Source organism: Zonotrichia leucophrys, unplaced genomic scaffold, assembly GCF_028769735.1.
Source record: "Zonotrichia leucophrys gambelii isolate GWCS_2022_RI unplaced genomic scaffold, RI_Zleu_2.0 Scaffold_56_315010, whole genome shotgun sequence".
In the NCBI taxonomy this organism is placed as follows: domain Eukaryota; kingdom Metazoa; phylum Chordata; class Aves; order Passeriformes; family Passerellidae; genus Zonotrichia; species Zonotrichia leucophrys.
The window spans coordinates 74,390-93,264 of NW_026992261.1; positions in this window are offsets into that span (position 1 = coordinate 74,390).

Below are 18,875 nucleotides of genomic sequence, written 5' to 3' on the forward strand. Positions count from 1 at the left end.
ACACTTGAGTATCTACAGCAATGTCAGAAACATTTCTGTTCTTAGATTATGAACCACAAGAATTACAAGGGTTTAGGTTTGCTGCCATTTAAATATACTTTCTGTATCCTAAGAAAAACAGGCAGCACTGTCCTGCACATTGGTTGCATCTCACAGACAAATGGAAGTGCCCCTTACCCATGAAGGCACATGAATGAGCAAACAACTGATTGAAGCATTGTGAAATTAATCTTATGCATATACAATAAACATAAACCAGCTCTGTAAAATTCTCTCCTTGAAACACTCAAAAAATTCACCATGTAATAATGCTAATGCCTCCCATATGGGCTTCAATAGTGTTGCTAGAGAAATGCTGCATACTCATACTGGTGTTAATACCAATAGCAGCCATATCACACTGCTTAGCAATACATCTACTTAACTAGTTACAAGTACCCAGCAAAACCACAACTGTCTATTAAGAGAGAGCTCATTCACTGTCTCACAATATTAACATATACAAACCCACTTAGGACCCAGACAAATAGAAAAAATATACCATCTGGGATACTGAGCATTTTTACTCTCATCAGTACAACCTGCAAATCGAGGTGTATTTGACTTAATCAATTATCAAAATTGATATATCAATTATTAGCTTATATCAAAATAAAAACATCTACAGCTCTCATTCTTTATTCAAACAAATAAGGATCCTTCCAACAGAGCATATCAGTTCAGTGGAGCTGTGGAATTAATTGGTGCTAAAGCAGTAAACCACTTGAGAACTTAGGTCAAGTGGATTTCAATCCAAGTAAAAGATTTTTGTATTTCAAGGTATTTTAAGTCAAGAATTTCAGAAGGTGTATCTACATAAAACCACACAGGTTTACAGTCTTTAAATTAAGTCTAGTAAGTTTTCTGCAAGAAATGTTTCCATAAAAGCACCCTAGCTGCAAAGAGATCTCAAGGTTTTTGTCAAGCATAGTGAATTTGTTTTCCTTTTAAAACGTAAAACAAACTCATGGTGTGTGAACTACTAACAGTAGGTGACATTTCATTCAGCAGTTTTTGAGAAGTACTGTTTTCTTTAATTGACTGAGGTTTCAAATGTTTCTCTGTTTAAAACAATTGCATCTCACAGACTAGATTCTGTCCCTTTAGAGATACCCACCTCAAATTCCCCCCAAAACCTTCCTTTCTATGGCACATCCGGTACACGTTTTTACTTGATCTACCAGCACACCAGGAGGCAAAGTAATCTTCCATCTCAGCAGCAAAACACTCCATTGCTGCAATGTTTAGAGAGTCAGCCACACATCGTTTGGATAAACAACTACTTAGTACCTGGACAAATCAAACTAACCCTCTTGAGCTATAGAGAAATGTAGCACCGGAGAACACTTCCAGGGTAAAGGAAAAACAAAATTTAAAAAAATTTTTCACCTTCCCAATACTGTTGCTGAGTGTAAACTAGAATCCAACCTGCCGGCCATGCAGGTACACAGGAAAAGGAATGGTTCTGTTCATAATGTATAGTTAACAAAGGCATTCTTAAGGAATGCCACAATTCCTACTTCACGATCTTTAAGATCAAGAGAAGGAAGCAATTAATCAAAATAGAAGGAAGCTTAGTTCAAAAATATAAATAAAAATAAAATAATAGCTGTACACTATAGCTTTTAAGTTTTGTGGGTTTGCAATTTATGGAGTGTGGTAGATAGGGTCAGGCGGTCGGAAGATTTCGGGATGTTACGGGAAGGCAGGGCCCCTGTTCCCTTAGATAAGAAAATTAACATAGGAATGCAGCCTCCTAAACCAGATGCCGATAACTTTCCATTCCCTACCCAGTAACTTTCCATCCCTTACTAACCATAGATGGTAAAGACAGACCCCTTATGACATAGAAAAACCCTAGATTATAAAACCCCACGAGAAGAGATAATAAAGGCCTTTTGACCGTCCACCACATTGGTGTTAGCGTGTTTCATAGGCCCGAGCGACCCTGGAGAGTGGGTCGCCATGCCGCATCCTCAGAACTAGGTCACCAGCCTTGTATCAGAAGGCTACAATGGAGACCCTATTTCTTAAAGAGTTTCTGAAGAAACAAAAAGAGGAAGCAGCTTACCAAGGAAGGCTCAAAAAACAAATCACAAAAGAAGAACTAACTTCAAAAAGGCAAACTGATACCTCTACACTGGAGTGGGATGCACAAGCCTCAAAATTTACACTGGCTTTTAAAATTAACTATCTGACATTGTGCTAAAAAGCAAGATTATCATAATGCAAGAATGCATTATCAAGATGCAAGAATACAGAAACCAAATGCAAGAGCTCTATCTTTATCAAAGGACTTGAGATTAGACATCCATTTAAGTTTTTTTCCTATTTTTATTATTTTGTAGTACAAAATAATTTTAAGGATTCACTAGGTTTATCTAAAATCTTCATGAAAAAAAAGGCAACATTGTCTTAACAGCATTACACCAATTATCAACCTCATGTTCAAGTCTGCTTAGTATTTTACTTCCACTGGCCTCCAAGAACCCAACTTGGACAATTTCAGCAGAAAACACTGAATTCTAACACCTAAATATATTCTCTTACAGGAAAAATCTAGGTGATACACAATATAAGGTCGTACTTAGACCAGCCTCTGGCCTGTGTATTTTTAATTAGCAAACAAGAAGTTTACTGCAAATTCCCTACCCACTTAGCAGACTGCAGGGTCGCTGCAGCATCACAACCCATAGACCAGGCACACCAAACACAGGCAGGCTCTTGTCCAAAGACTGGTGGCTTAGTAGGCATGGCAACACCTCTGTGGGACTTAAGAGATCAGTTTGACATACCTCCACTCTAGGGAGGCTACCTGGTTTTAGCACACAGCTTATTAAGGATACAAAAGTCTTTCTGCATTGGTCAAGCAGATACTCCTAGAGAATGTGCTGCCTTAATACTGTTTTTCCCAAATCAGACCATGACATCTTTAAAAGCAACATGAAAGGGTATCAAAGAAAAGGTGAAGTGCTGTCTTAATTTACATGGTTGAAAAGAATGACTCATTTTCTTAAATCCTCTGCCCCACATTTCAGATAAAGATTATTGTAGTTGCAAACTTAAATACTTAGATAGGACTCAGTAATATTTTCAAATGCATCAATACTTACTAAAAAATCTGGTTTTAATCAACACAAAACTATTCACAATGTTGAATTGAAACTTTCCTACTTTGCATAAAGTAGAAGTACACACAATGAGCAAAAAATTGATTCCAGTGTCAAAGTCAATAAAAATGTAATTGCTCCATACAAAGCAGAGCATCATGAGTTGGACAAATTCAGGAAACTGCTTTCAAAATACTAGCAGAGTGACTAATAAGTATTGTAATTTTTCTGGTAGTATAGGCTCAAATTCTTTTGTATAGATGTGGTCATTAAAGACCTTTCCAGTATATTATGATTTTAAAGAACCATAGCCATGTCCTTTTCTTTCTCATATGCTGCCTTAAATCTGGTTTATCAAGTGAAAGATAGACAAGAGAATGAAAACAAGTGTATCAACATTTCAGCAACTCATTTAGAATTATTAAAGAAGTGGATTACATGTAAATATGAATATAAATTTGTCCTTATTCATTCCAACCCCAAAAAGAACTATTGATTCTTCACATAATCTGATTCATTTTATTAATAACAGCTGAGATAGCTAGCAGTTTTCAGTAAAAGCTGGATTTATTCACTCAAACTGATTAGTGCAGCCCTTGTGATTATATTAGGGAATCACAATTATTATATTACTGTGATAAACAAATTGACCAAATTTAAGAACCGTACAATTATCTTTATTATTATGCAAGCAAGAATAAGCAAGGTTCAGCGTTGGGCGGCCAGGAGTCCCCGCTCCTCTTAGGCGCGCGCCTTTCCCCCTTTAAAGTTCGCTTTTTATTGTCCTTTTTCTTCTGGATTCCTGGATGACGTGGTCCGTCTTCTGCGCTTGCTCCTCCGGTTGCTAGGGGGTCTTTTTCTGCCTTCTGGTGGTAGTGGGATGAAGGCCCCCAAGTCTTCCTCTTTGGCCGCTTTCCTTATAAGGCATATTTATAAGTCTAAATTCTACAAGCTAAGCAATTCTTGCAAGGTTAATAATTGTTACCAGATGTGGCGGTATCTAGTTACAGAGGGTCTCCTATATCTATGGGGTGGAATTTGCAAACCAAGCAATTCTAGCAAAGTTAGTAATTGTTACCAGATGTAGCTGTACCTACTTACAAGGGGGGGGGGGGGGGGGGTGTCCTGGGGTGACATTATGATGCTTGTATATCCCCATTCATCTGTTCTGTGCCTTTAAGACCGGCACTGAAGAGTGGAAATTTTGTTTGGGTTTCTCTTATCAGGGACACAGAGACAAGCAGTACATAGGGCTGTTTTTTCACTTCCAGCTTCAGCTTGCTGCTTTTGCTTGCTCTCTTTTTCTGCTCTTGCTTCTGCTCTGCTTTCTGCCTCTGCTTATTAGCTAGTTTTTGCTAAACAGTCCACATTGCTTCCTGGACTGTTTCTCCTCTCCTGTTTCTGTGACCATCTCGAACCTGCTCCGGACTGGGACCCGGGAACACCGAAGGTTCGGCTGCAGCAGCTGGCCCAGCGCCGGAGGGACTGAGAACAGAGCAACCACCCCCCCAAAAGAGACTTTCTTATTTTGCCATCTTTCTCAAAGCGGTGTCATCGGGTATTGTTCATTTTGTGTGCTGGGGGGTGCTGTGTCTGTCAAATAAACAGGTTCTTTCCACCTCTCTCCGAGGAAATTTTTCCCGAACCGGTTGGGGGGAGGGGCCGTGTGGATTTTGCTTTCTGGAGGGGCCCTCCTTTGCAGATTCTTTAACAAATTTGCCCTAAACCAGGACAGGGGGGTTGTAAACAAAGCAATTCCTACGAAGTTAAAGGTTTTACCATACGTGACTGCACATAGGTATCCTGCTAAACAAGAGCTATTTAGCTATTGTTTTATAATTTAAATTATCTAGCGATTAATGAACAAACGTATTGTTACTTATTACATTACTATATAATAATTATTATAGAAATAAATTATTTTAAGAATTTTGGTGTGAAAGCATTTATAACTGAACTCTATAAAGGTAGGTATTACTAACCTGCAGACACAACACTGAGGCACTTCACTGATTTAAAATAAAGTTATATTCTTAGAGGTGTAAACTTCTTAGAAGAAAACTAGGAAGTTATAAAATTCTTAGATGTTGTAGTGTGTTCATTAAGTCCATTTAATTCCTCCCCCATTTTATGTATCTGCTCCCCCCCATTTTGTGTAAAATGGTTCTGCCCTCCTCAGTTTTCCCGCCATAGCCCTGCCAGTTATATTGTCAATTTTTTAGGTTATATTATTCCTCCTCCCTTTTTTCCCTTATATGTATGCTTTTCCTCCTCCCTGGGCAAGTCAATCATTCCCCCACTCCACCTAGTATTCCAGAAGCTTCTCATCTTTGGGGGTTGTGGTTGGCTGTGGTCCCAGGGCCCCTCCCATACCTTGTACCTATTGGGCTCCCCACTATGTCATTTGTGTTAAGCTCATCCCCTCTTCTCCCCCTATTGGTCTTCTGTAAACCCCCCCCCCCCGGATCCACCCCTTCCCTTTATAACCCTGAGACACCTTTTGTTCTGGGTCATTCGCTGGTACGTCAGGGGGACCCTCCCTGGCTGGCATCGTGGGCTTTCCAATAAACCTGTTTGGCCCCCAGTGAGTGTCCAGCTCCTTCCTTCTCATAGTTTAGCAGCGATCCAGTCCGCAACCAGCACAGCCTGAGGCCTTACGACGCTGAGGGGTGCTGGCAGACTATGCAGCTGGGTGTCGGCCTTAAACCTCAGCTAGCCAGACTCTGACCTTCTCTGCTCTTGAAGGCCAAATACACCTCACTGCAGTTGACGCCCAACGCGGGGGCCGTTCTGGACAGCTGGACAACTGAACACCAGGTCCCCGGATCCCGCGGATTGGATTATAAATTCCTCTGGCCATCAGACTACCTCCGGTGGCAGCGGACCCCGTTTTAGGGGTGGCGCTCCCGGGGGATTCGAAGCTGCAACTCCCCGCACCTGAGGAGGGCTTCGAGACGAGAAATCATCCGCCTGAATTTTTCGTTTGCACTGCTGCTGGATTAGGTGAGCCCCGGACTCGGTGGTTACCCCCCCTGCCTTTTTAATTTTCCCTGGGAGCCCTCTCTGCATTGGGGACCGCTCCCGACCCTTCTTCCCTTGAGGGCTAATCCCCAGGCACTACACGTGGCCAGGGGGAATCTCTCTCTCTTGGCGCGGGGCGGGGGGAGCTCTCTACACACGCCGTGGGAAGCCTCGGTAGGCGCCGCCAGCCACGCCGCGCGGCGGAGCCCTCTGCCGCTTTTTGCACGCACAGTGTGTCTGCACGACGGCGCCGGGGCGTGTTTCGGGCTCTCTCGGCGCGGCGCCGAGCAGTTGCCATGGGTTTTTCAGCGCAGGGCGGCTTTTCGGCGCGGTTCGCCGCGGCGGGGCTGCTCATCCCCCTCCGCCGTTTTTCGCGCAACCACGTGGCGGGGGGGCCCCGGTCCAACTCCCTGCTGCTGCTGCCTGGGAATTTTAAAAGCAGTATACACAGCTGCATTGTCTAGGCTCTAGCTCTCTGTGGCGTGTTTTGCTGTCTTTTGGAATTCGTGCTGGCGGGCGCGGGGGACTCTCTCTCCCTCAGTCCGGGGGGGAGCCCCTCTCGGCGCGGAGTGTTCTTCTGGGGGCAGTCCTCTTCCCTTTCATTTTTTGTTTTACCTTTCCTGTGGGGTCTGTCTCTCCACAGACTTGGGGTAGGATCCCACCACCCAACGTCCTTTTTTCCCTTTCGTTGAAACCCCAGACTTGGGAACAGCGGGGGGAGCAGGGGCCGGCGGCGTGTGTTTTCATTGTTTTAGTTTGCATTTTTCTCGGGCGGGTGGAGTGTTCCATTGTGGGTGCTTGCTCCTCCTGAAGTCGCCTTTTCTAGGGTGCTTTAGGAGCACGATCATGGGTGCGGGTCTGGGCAAAACCCAAAAAGGAGGTTTTTTTGTGGTTAAGGGTTGTTACTTGAGGGAGGGTTTACTGCCTCCAAGAAAGAGTTGATAGTGTTGATTAGATGGGTTTTCTCCCATTTCCCTGAAGTTTCCCCCAAAATTGCTAAGGAGCCACGTTTTTGGGCAGCCGTTGTGGCCAAATTAGATAAAGAAGTTAATTCCGGGGAACCTCAGTTATCTAACGTGGCTTATTGGGCGGGCAAAGTGCTGACTACATTGCGCCCGCCCGGGGAATTGAGAAAAAGCCCATCCCGTTCCAGTTTGCTCCCCAGTTCTCCCGGTTGTCGTATCCCTACCCCTCATTCCTTACCCTTTTCCCCTAGGCAGGAGCCCTCTCGGGGGATCCTTGAGGCCAGTAAGAAGCAGGGGATCCACCCTGCCCCTGCTCCCTCGCGACCGGCTCGGCCTCCCGCTCCGAAGAGCCCTGGCCAAGCTCTCCAGAGTTCTCTTCCCGATCCCTTTATCCCTGTCCCCAAGTCCCCAGTTTCGGTCCCCAAAGTTGTCCGGTTTATTGAAAATCCCCAAGATGGCTCCCATGGAGCTCAAGATGGCAGGGACCACAGGGCCCTTCCCGCCAAGACCCTTTCTCCTTCCCAGAATTCCCAAATTCCATTCCCATCCCCCTCCTCTCCTGTTCCCCGTGATACCTTCCCCCCTCCCCCTCGCTTTCCTGCAGTACCCTCAGCTCCACCCCTCTACTCCTCCCACGGGGCGTCTGCTGACATGATGTCACCAGGTGTCCCTGCCTCCTGCCTGCCCCTTGACCCCGCCCCCTGTTCCCACAGTATCCCCACCCCTTGCCAGCCCCCTGTCTCCTCCCCTTGTGCCCATTGCGTCCCTGCCCTCTCCCCGAGTTCCCACGGTGGGGACACACCCACTTCCATCCCCAAACCTACCCGTCCCCTTTTTCCATTACTCCATCCTCGGTTCCTCCCTCAGCTCCTCCCCTCACCCCGCCCACGGCTCCACCCTCTATGGGCCCCTCCCAAGTTCCTCCTCCTTATTTTGCTCCGCCTCCTAACTCCACCTTGAAGGCGGAGAAAACAGAGTCTCCACGCCCCTGCTGTTGCCCTGCCCAGAGACCAAGCCCTGCCTCAACCTCCTCCAATTTCGGTTCCCACGCTTTGTGTTCCGGGGGCGGGGGGGGGGTGGATGACCGGAAGCCGGGACAGGTGCCTTTATTGGAAGCCACCCCGATCACATACCACCTTAGCGGGGAAGGGAGTTCTCAGGCCCAATGGGTGTCTATAGCCCAGGCCCGGATCAAGGAGCTGTGCAAGGACCAGAGAGAGTACTCCCGGGAATCTGAGTATTTCCGGGGGCTCCTTCGCCCGGTCCTTGCACAGGGAGATCTGGTGCCCGCGGACCTGAGGGCTCTCTTCTCCAGCCTTTTAGGGCCCATGGAATTCAGGGTCTGGGCGAGAGAATGGAGGAGGGAGATTGTGGAGGTTCTCCCAACGCTTTGGTTGAACCCCTCCACATCTCATGACACTGAGGGCTTGGTAATTTCTGAGGACCATCTTGTGGGCACCAGGCAGTGGGCGAGCGGGGCAGCTCAGGCAAAGGCGTTGTTCACAGAACAACTTGTGGAAACAGGGAAGACTGTGGAGCGTGCTTTTTATAAACTAGCTATTACCACCTCACAGCTAGAAGAAGAAGAAATAAGGCAGGGCGCGCAGGAACCTTACCTGGCATTTATGGAAAGACTCTACCGGTTCCTTGAGGCGCAGGTTCCGGGGGAGAGGGAGAGAGAGGAGATGCTTAGGCAGATGGCCTACTACAATGCCAACACAGCGTGCAGGCGGGCTATCTGATCTCTCCCTCAAAACCCCCGACCCACCGTGGAAATGATGATCGAAGTGTGTGCCAGGGAGGTTCCTCTACAAGACCTGAAAGCGCGCCCCAAAAGAGCCTCCGTAGCCTTCGCAGAGTATCCGACGCCAGAGGACACAGACGCCAAAGCTGCCACCGCCACCGGACCAATGACACCGGGGTCCGGGAGAAGGACGACGGTGACTCACCCCTGCCACCTCTGTGGCAAAGTGGGACACTGGATGCCCCAGTGCCCTATGAGGCAAGATTACTTAGAATATAGGAGGAGGAAAGAGGAGAAGGAAAAAGAGCAAAAAAACTAACTCAAGAGCGCAGCCCCCCCCTGCGCCAAGATAAAACTGAGGCGGGACAAGTAACATCTAGCGGGGAGGGAGGAACAAAGGGAAACCCGTCATGCACGTTACCGGACTTGTCTTATTTCTTATCTATACCTGCTGTGACATTTAACAACCGTGGTTTACAGCCTCAACCTGTGCTTAACACCTTGTCCTCTGCTTCCCCATACAGGCTGCAGCTCACTAGGGACATACACCTCCCCAATAGTGATTTGCAACTGGTGTCTGTCGACCTCCAACATCTGGGTCGATGGAGGAGTTTAGGACGTTGCAGGTGGACTGTGGTTGGAGATACTAAGCACACACCGCGAGACCTTTACATTGTCCCAGGGCTGGTCACTACGGACCGGGACCGTTTCGCGGTAGGGCTATACTGTGTCCAACCCCCACTTTTCCTCCCCAATGGACAAATCATTGCCCAGGCCATTCCCTTTCCTGATAAGGACCATTGGAAGAAGTCATCAGGAGACTCCCCACCTCCGACAGCGGCCTGGGCGCAAGTAGTGGGGAGGGAGAAGCCCCGGCTGACATGTCAACTCTCGTTGGGCAGGAACCCAAAATCGTCAGGGGTCTTTTGGACACAGGGGCAGATGTGATGATCATTCCCTCTCGGGAGTGGCCGTCACACTGGGGCTTGCAAAACGCAGCTGGCACGATTCAAGGTGTAGGAGGGCTCCAATTGGCTAAGCAATCAAGGGGCATTGTACAAATTAAGGGGCCAGATGGGCAATTGGCTTCGGTGCGCCCGTTTGTTTTGGATTACACCGAGCCTCTCTGGGGGAGAGACCTTCTAGCCCAGTGGGGAGCCAAAATTGACCTTCCAAAGGCTCCCCAGGTTTTTCGGGCAGCGGCCACTGAAGAGCACCGGACCTGGAAGCTGGATTGGCTGTCTGATGAACCAGTACAAGTCAAACAGTGGCCACTTAACAAACAAAAATTGAAGGCGCTCCACGAGCTCGTTCGGGAGTAGCTACTAAAGGGCAATATTGAGGAGACCATGTCTCTGTGGAACTCTCCTATATTCGTCATCAAAAAGCCCAACAAGGACAAGTGGTGGCTCCTGAACGACCTCCGCCAAATTAATGAGAGAATCGTAGATATGGGGTCTCTCCAACCAGAGATGCCATCCCCTGCAATGCTCCCCCAAAATTGGAATTTGGCCGTGATTGACATAAAGGACTGCTTCTTCCATATTCCCCTACACCCTGACAATGTCCTGCATTTCGCCTTCACGGTTCCCTCCATCAACCGTGAGTCCCCAGATAAGCGCTACCACTGGCGGGTCCTTCCAAAAGGAAGTAAGAACAGCCCTGTGATCTGCCAGTGGTACGTCGCTTCTCTGCTGTCCCCAGTACGTACAGCCCTCGGGGATGCTGTCATTGTCCATCATTATATGGACGACATCCTCGTGTGTGCAGCCGACAACAGTTTGCTTGCCCATGAGCTTGACCTGACAACCAAGGTGTTGGTTGCTGCAGGGTTCAAGCTCCAGCAGGACAAGATTTAACGGATGCCACCTTGGAGGTACCTGTGCCTTGAAATTACAAAGCAGACCATTGTGCCGCAAAAATTGGCTATAAGGACTAATGTCCGGACCCTTGCGGAGGTCCATCAACTGTGTGGGTCTTTAAATTGGGTGAGACCCTGGCTGGGCATTTCTACCGAGGACCTGGCCCCCCTTTTTGATTTGTTGAAAGGGGGAGAGGGGCTTAGTTCCCCTAGGGCTCTCACCCCAGAGGCTCAGGGGGCGCTGGAAAGGATCCAAAAGGCTATTTCAGCTAGGCAGGCCCACCGTTACCATCCGGGCCTGCCATTTAAATTCATAGTACTGGGAAAATTGCCACACCTCCATGGCATAATCCACCAGTGGGACGAGACTCTGAAGGAACAAGGCTGGGGAGATAAGCTCTTAATCATAGAGTGGGTCTTCCTCAGCCACCATCGGTCCAAAAGAATGACAAGGCCACAGGAGCTGGTAGCCGAACTGATCCTCAAAGCAAGATCGAGGATCAGGGAGTTGGCAGGATGCGATTTCGAATGCATTTACATACCAATTAAATTGGAATCGGGCCAATTAAAAATTAAGACATTCAATGAACTGCTGCAAACTAATGAGAACCTTCAGTTTGCGTTGGACAGCTACACTGGGCGGATTGCAGTAAATCGGCTGGGCCACAAATTATTTAATTCGGAATTTAAATTATCACTAAAGAAGGTCCAAAGCAAGGAGCCCCTGGATGCAGTGACAGTTTTTACAGATGCGTCTGGAGCATCCCACAAGTCAGTGAGGATCTCAGACTCAGCAGTGGGAGACAGATGTTGCTGTTGTGGAGGGTTCTCCACAAATAGGTGAGTTGGACGCAGTCGTCAGGGCATTCTAGAGGTTCCCGGGACCTTTCAATTTGGTAACAGATTCTGCATACGTTGCCGGTGTAGTGTCCAGAGCTCAATCAGCAGTTCTGCAGGAGGTCTCTAACAAAAAATTATTCAAATTACTTAATAGGCTCGTCGATTTGGTCTCCCACCGTGAGCATCCGTTTTTCGCAATGCATGTGAGATCGCACACAGAGCTGCCTGGGTTCATTGCTGAGGGCAACCGTCGTGCCGATTCCCTGGCTGTGGCTGCTGTCACGGTGGGCCCGCTCCCAGATGTGTTTGGCCAGGCTAAGATCAGCCACCACTCTTCCACCAGAACGCGCCTAGCCTGGTCCGGCAATTCCATCTGACCCAGGACCAGGCCAAGGCGATCGTAGCCACATGTCCCCAACGCCAGCCCGACCAGATGCCCACCATTGCCTTGGGGGTTAATCCGAGGGGCTTGACGAGCTGTGAGGTGTGGCAAATGGATGTAACGCACATCCCCTTTATTGGTCGATTGTGTTACGTCCATATCTCAGTGCATACTTTCTCCAGTGCTATCTATGCCTCTGCCCACACAGGTGAGAAGGCTGCGGATGTCCAGAAGCATCTGCTTCTGGCATTTGCTGTCTTAGGCATCCCTAGGACCATCAAAACTGACAATGGCCCAGCGTACACGTCCAAGGAACTGCGGAGCTTCCTGCAGCAATGGGGAATAGTGCATAAGACAGGTATCCCCTATTCCCCGACAGGCCAAGCCATGGTGGAGAGGGCCCACCAGAGCCTGAAAAAGACCTTAGCTCGGCAGCAAGTGGCTGTGAAGGTGGAGACCCCCCACATCCGGTTGTCGAGAGCACTTTACACTCTCAACTTCCTTAATTGCTTTTTTGACAACCCTAACCCTCCAGTGGTCCGACACTTCGGCAGTCACCAGCAGCTGCAGCCCAAAGCCAGGCCGCCGGTCCTTATCGAGGATCCGGAGACCTGGCGGACGGAGGGGCCCTTTGACCTGGTGACCTGGGGAAGGGGATATGCTTGCGTGTCCATGCCCTCAGGCCCCCGCTGGATACCATCCAAATGGGTCAGACCCTTCATCCCGAAGCAGAGGGCGCAGAAGGAGGCTGTGCCACAGGTTCAGGTGGCGTGCTGGTGGCGGCGGAGAAAACCCTCCCAAACACCATCAGTTTCCTCAGATGTCCAGTTCCTCCCCAATGCTGAGACCCTTCCTCCTACCCCTCTCCTCACTGAACTACCTCTGATTTATGAATCCAGACCCTCCTCTCCAGTCTCCTCGCCATTTGCTTCTGATTTGAACTTATTATTTGAGGCAGAACCATCTGTTTAAGTATTTTGTGTCTAACCGTTCCCTTTTTGTCTTTTAGTACATTTCCCCAACTCACTTTTGATTTTCACCCCCCTGATTCGCGAGCTAGTCCGGAGAAAACTGACAGCACCGCGTGCCACCGTCCCTTGCAACAAGCCCATGGAAAGGAGCGACCCCTCTCCTTCAACCTCTCTTCGGAGGCAAGCCACAGAGGAGGAAGGGGCTACTGCTCCAACATCCAGCTAATTATGGGGCGATGGACTATGTTCAGAAGACAAAGGCACTTGTCAAGACCAGCCACGAGTCACAGCCTTTCAAGTTATTTCACTTGGACTTTTCAGTTTTACATGGACTTTTCCGTTCTTTTTATTTTTGGTAAAAAAAGGGGAGAGCACTGCAGTGAGGTGTATTTGGCCTTCAAGAGCAGAGGTGGTCAGAGTCCGGCTAGCTGAGGTTAAGGCCGACACCCAGCTGCATAGTCTGCCAGCACCCCTCAGCGTCGTAAGGCCTCAGGCTGTGCTGGTTGCGGACTGGATCGCTGCTAAACTATGAGAAGGAAGGAGCTGGACACTCACTGGGGGCCAAACAGGTTTATTGGAAAGCCCACGATGCCAGCCAGGGAGGGTCCCCCTGACGTACCAGCGAATGACCCAGAACAAAAGGTGTCTCAGGGTTATAAAGGGAAGGGGTGGATCCGGGGGGGGGTTTACAGAAGACCAATAGGGGGAGAAGAGGGGATGAGCTTAACACAAATGACATAGTGGGGAGCCCAATAGGTACAAGGTATGGGAGGGGCCCTGGGACCACAGCCAACCACAACCCCCAAAGATGAGAAGCTTCTGGAATACTAGGTGGAGTGGGGGAATGATTGACTTGCCCAGGGAGGAGGAAAAGCATACATATAAGGGAAAAAAGGGAGGAGGAATAATATAACCTAAAAAATTGACAATATAACTGGCAGGGCTATGGCGGGAAAACTGAGGAGGGCAGAACCATTTTACACAAAATGGGGGGGAGCAGATACATAAAATGGGGGAGGAATTAAATGGACTTAACGAACACACTACAACACTTACACCCCTTTTAAAAGACAGCATACACATGCTACATACTTAGATAATTATAGCCCCCATAATGAAGAACTATAAAAAGTCCTCCATATTTATTGGTTTTTGATGAAAAAATGTAATTTTGAATAGCTATTACTCACATTCTCTCAAAACTTGCTCCTTTTACACTTAGAGGCTTGCAAGTTAACACTGGCTTAAGCTTTTGTCTGGAAACACAGATCTATTTGGAACTACACTGGGAACATCCCACTGGAACACTCTACCGCATCAGGGAAGCCAGTACAGAATACAGAGTAATCAAACACATTAAAGCACAACTGCAAAAGACAACATCTGTGATTTGTAATGCCAGAAAACCACCAACAAAGTGTCAGGTTAGTCAGCTGTAGCAGTAAAAATACAGAGTTGCCAATACAACTTATGCATACGTACATTAAAGAGCTTCAACTGACACAACAATACCACCCAAGGATTACCCTTTTTCATTTGTCTGAATTATACCAGTGAAAGTCTCACGTGCAGCAAAGCTGTGATCACATATTCTGGTTCAAAAGTCCTAGTGAAGGTATTACTTATAGGCACAAAACTGATCATTAAAAAAAAGCCTCTGGGAAAAATTAGGACCTTAGAATACAACTATTTTATTTTTCATTGCATTTGATTTATTTGTATCAGAGTTTAATCTTTTTTTTACACTTCTTGAAATCGAAAAGCTTTCTGAATTACTCTAGCATTTAATCACTCTAATTTTTACTATGTACTATTTAGGATCATAAGTAATTATACTGTAATCATAGGTATTATATCATACGCAATTAATGCAATGTTGCAGTGTGTTACAATTTCCTGTTTTACCTATCCTAGTCCTTCAGGTGTGCCATCTTCCCTCGCCCCCCTTTTCCCCTGCTGGGCTGTCAGTCAGTCTTGGCATTCCAACAGAGCTGTCGTGTGGTTAGTCAGGTTCAAAAGATGCCCCTATGCCCAGAGGTCATTGGTCTGTCTGGGTGTCATCCTCCCCTGAGACCCTGCCCCTCCCACCTGGTTGGTGGCTCACCTGTCCCTTCCCTCCCCCTAGCCCCGGAGCTTAAAAGGTCAGTCAGACCATGTGCTTGCCATTCTGTTGGAGCTGTTACCTGTGATTCAGACCTCTGTGACCATGGAATAAAACTCTGGATATTAACCCTCCGGCAGAATCCATCTCCTTTCCTCCTCGCCATCACCTGAAGACTTCCCACCTGAGGTAAACTGAGTTTCTACAAGCCTGGACTTGTTCACTGTCCAGCTGCAACCTCCAGCAAGCTAAAGGTGTCTCTGGTGAAGCCCCAAACTGCCCATCCGATCAGCATTTTACTACTGCACAAGAACATAATTTTGTTATCAAAATGCTTAGGCAGAGCCACAGACTGAAAATCAACCCTGAGCAGTCCTATCCCATTCCCATCCCATTAGCTACTCACGCGACCCCTAACACTAGAGCCATATCCCATATCACCGGCGGGTGGTCTCATGTTAGGTACAAGGGGATTCGCCCCCATCCACATTCAGGAATTGCTGATGATGCTGTATGATAGGCTATTCATTAATCCGGAAGCAATCCTGGAATTATTGATAATGCTGTATGATAGGTTATTCATTAATCCAGAAGCAATCCTGGTGGATCCTTCTGTTTGAAGTTTGGTAAGCAGGGCAAACAATAAAGAGAGATAGGGATAAGGGAATTGTCGAGCTAAGCATGATCAGAGCTAATAATGTCAAACTGACCCTAAGAGCCGTGCCAATGTCAAACTGACCCTAAGAGCCGTGCCAAGCCATGGGGACCAAGCCAAGTACACCGGGAATTGACCATATTAGGATAGGAGTTCAAAAGTTTAAAGAGGAAGACTCATCAGAAGACCCCTGCCCGCGATGAAGGACCGGAAGGACCACCAAGAATAATCCTCAAAATAGATGTCTCCGCCCACGCTCCACCCACACCACGCCTCTTATGAATATGATGTAACCCTGCACCTAAGACTGTATAAAAGCTTGCTTCTGTCATGAGATAGCTAGAAATCCCTTTGTGATTTCTCCGACGCGTCGTAATAAAATACCTCCTGTCTATGCTGACTTACTTGAGTCTCTTAGGCAGTTATTCTCGCCTTTTGGGGCAAAATTCGGCATCACTGGGGTGAAACACCACAGTTGCCACCTTTGGCCGAGCAGCAAGGGTCAGACGGGCCCAGGCACAATCTACCTGGTAATATTGGGATTCATATTCCAATAGTACAAAATACATGCAAGTGATTCACTAGGTTCTATTTCCTCTCAAAAAAAAAAAAAAAAAAAAATCTGTTCATTATGCAAAACAAAACCAAGAAAAAACACCACCTCCCTCAGAAAAAGAAACAACTTCCACAAATGCTATTCAAAATTATACAAAAGATACATTATTTTAATCACTATTTCAATTTTTCTGTAGTGAATGCAGAAAATAAATAGGTTACATACAAAGCAGTACAGAATTTGTTCTGGAAAGCAGAAATCTCAATTAAAAGATCCTAATCAAAATAAGAGCATATGAACCTGCTGCTACTCAAACAAAACAAAAAAGAATAAATAGTATCCTTAAATAACAATGAGACTGATCTTCTATTAAAGTACAGTTGCCTACACCAAACTGCAAAGGGAGAGACACAAATGCCTTTATCAGGATCACAGGATTACAGTGCAGGTTATGTTGAATTTATCAGAGTAACAGTGAAATAGAAGCAAACAAGTAGGCACGTAGGCAGGCTTTGAAACTACCTATTAAAATTGTCAGTTCTCATCTTAATTAAACATAATAAATCAAACCAGCTACAAAGCAGAGTCTCGTATTGCTGGAATCTGCAAGAACCTGTTTTCAGAGAAATACTATTACACCAGTTGAAATTCTGGCTTGAAATTCTTACAAAAACACTTTACATGGTTAACAATACATTTTTCATTCTCTTTTTTTCTCTGCAATCTTATGAATTCTTTTCAATTATTAAAGTATAAAATGTTCAATAGGATTCATCTTTTCTACTGTAATACTTTGTATTGGCAGTTATGAAGTGAAAATAACAGCAGAAGCAAGTGATTTGCAGATCTTACTTTTCCAAATTCTTAATCTAAACTTTAATAATCTGATATATTTAGGACAACGCATCCATTAATTTTCCTCCTTTAAAGGATACCTACCAAATATATTATTTTGTAACTAACCTCTAGACATATATATGCTAAGAACAAGAAAGCTACAAGAAATAAAATAAACACAATACTTATAATGACCATACCTAGTAATGAGAACCGCATTATCATGGTGGGCAATCCCATTTTCTGGAATGGTGTTTCCATCACTTTGGTGGGAGAGGATGGATTTCTGCCACTTACAGTAGCTATCGAGGGACTTGTCTGCATGGTGGTTTATCTCCAAGTTTGGCTGCAATACAACATGCATACCAGAAATGTTCCAAACAAATTATTAAGGTCAGTTGTTAAGCCTTTTGAAAACTAAAATGGGACTATAATTAGAAGCAGTGGTTTCTAGGAATAAAATCTTCTTGCCAAATTTTATTTCTGTAAAATCTGACCCCCAAGTTCAACTGTGTATTACTGAACCATCATTCTTTCTGCTCCAACTTTAATAATCATTTTGTCAATACAGAAAAAAAATTAATCAAAATACAAATCTAAAAATAAAACTGACATCCCCGAAGGTGTAATAATAGTCACCTGAAGTAAGAATACATATCTTTGAGATGATACGTGAGGAATATTCCTTTGAACTGCTTCATCTTGATTAAAGCAGTGAAAAATAACGTGATAAGTTTTGAATCCAGAGGCAGCCACTTCAATCTATAATTAAATAACTCTACATTCTATAACAACATAACTTGTATTTCACAAGGTATAAAGCTTAGCACAACAGCTCTTACCTGATCTTCAGTGAGGACAATCAAACGTGTCACTATAATTTTCACAACGTTTCCTGGACTGGAATCACGATAAAGTTTGGCAACCTGACCTCCAGAAAATAAGAAAAGGCACAAAGTCAGACAAGAAACACTACTTGCTTCCTAAATGGTTAAAAATTAGCCCAATTTCCTCATGTATTTCCATAATGTAAAGTACATCACCTAAATATAAGTTATTAGACCCAAATATAAGACCCCAAAAAAATGACCATTCTGTTAAAAAAACCCTTTTTGAGTCACGCTTTTCAATTGAAACTGTTTACACCTTGTTTCATAATTCATCCAGCACAATGAGCATTTAGTGTCGATATAAGCAGAATAGAACTGCATAATCTGAATGTAATTATTTGAATTCAAAATTAAAGACAACAATTTAAAAGTGATCACAACACACTTCTTGACATTTTCCCAAAATGCCAAGATTTCCAGTATTTAAACTATTCATTTCTGCAAGCTAGTACTTATATTAAAGCATCATTCATGGCAATAAATAAACACTTGGCAGGTCCATTATCATTTCAGTACAGAGGCATTGATACGAACACGGAGAAGGATGAAACTTACAATATTCATTACACTCAAAATGTAGTGTTCAATGTCTTTGCGACCATGGTATCCCACCATCATTTTGTCTGCTACTACCAGCGTTTCCACAAACCATTCAAGGCTCACAGATCTCTTCTGTCAACTGTGACTACTTCCTGTGCCATTGACTGGACGTGAAGCTGGAAAAGCAGATGCATCATTCGTCCACCAAGGTTTGCCACTTCTTGTGAGGTCTTCTAGGAACCAAAACAATTAAAACACTTGAGAGGGAGTCACTAGTAAAACTCATTCAAATGCAGCTGGTTTATGTTGAGATTGCCATCTCCAAGTTTCTAGCAAATAAGTCTTTCTTGAGGCAAAGAAAAA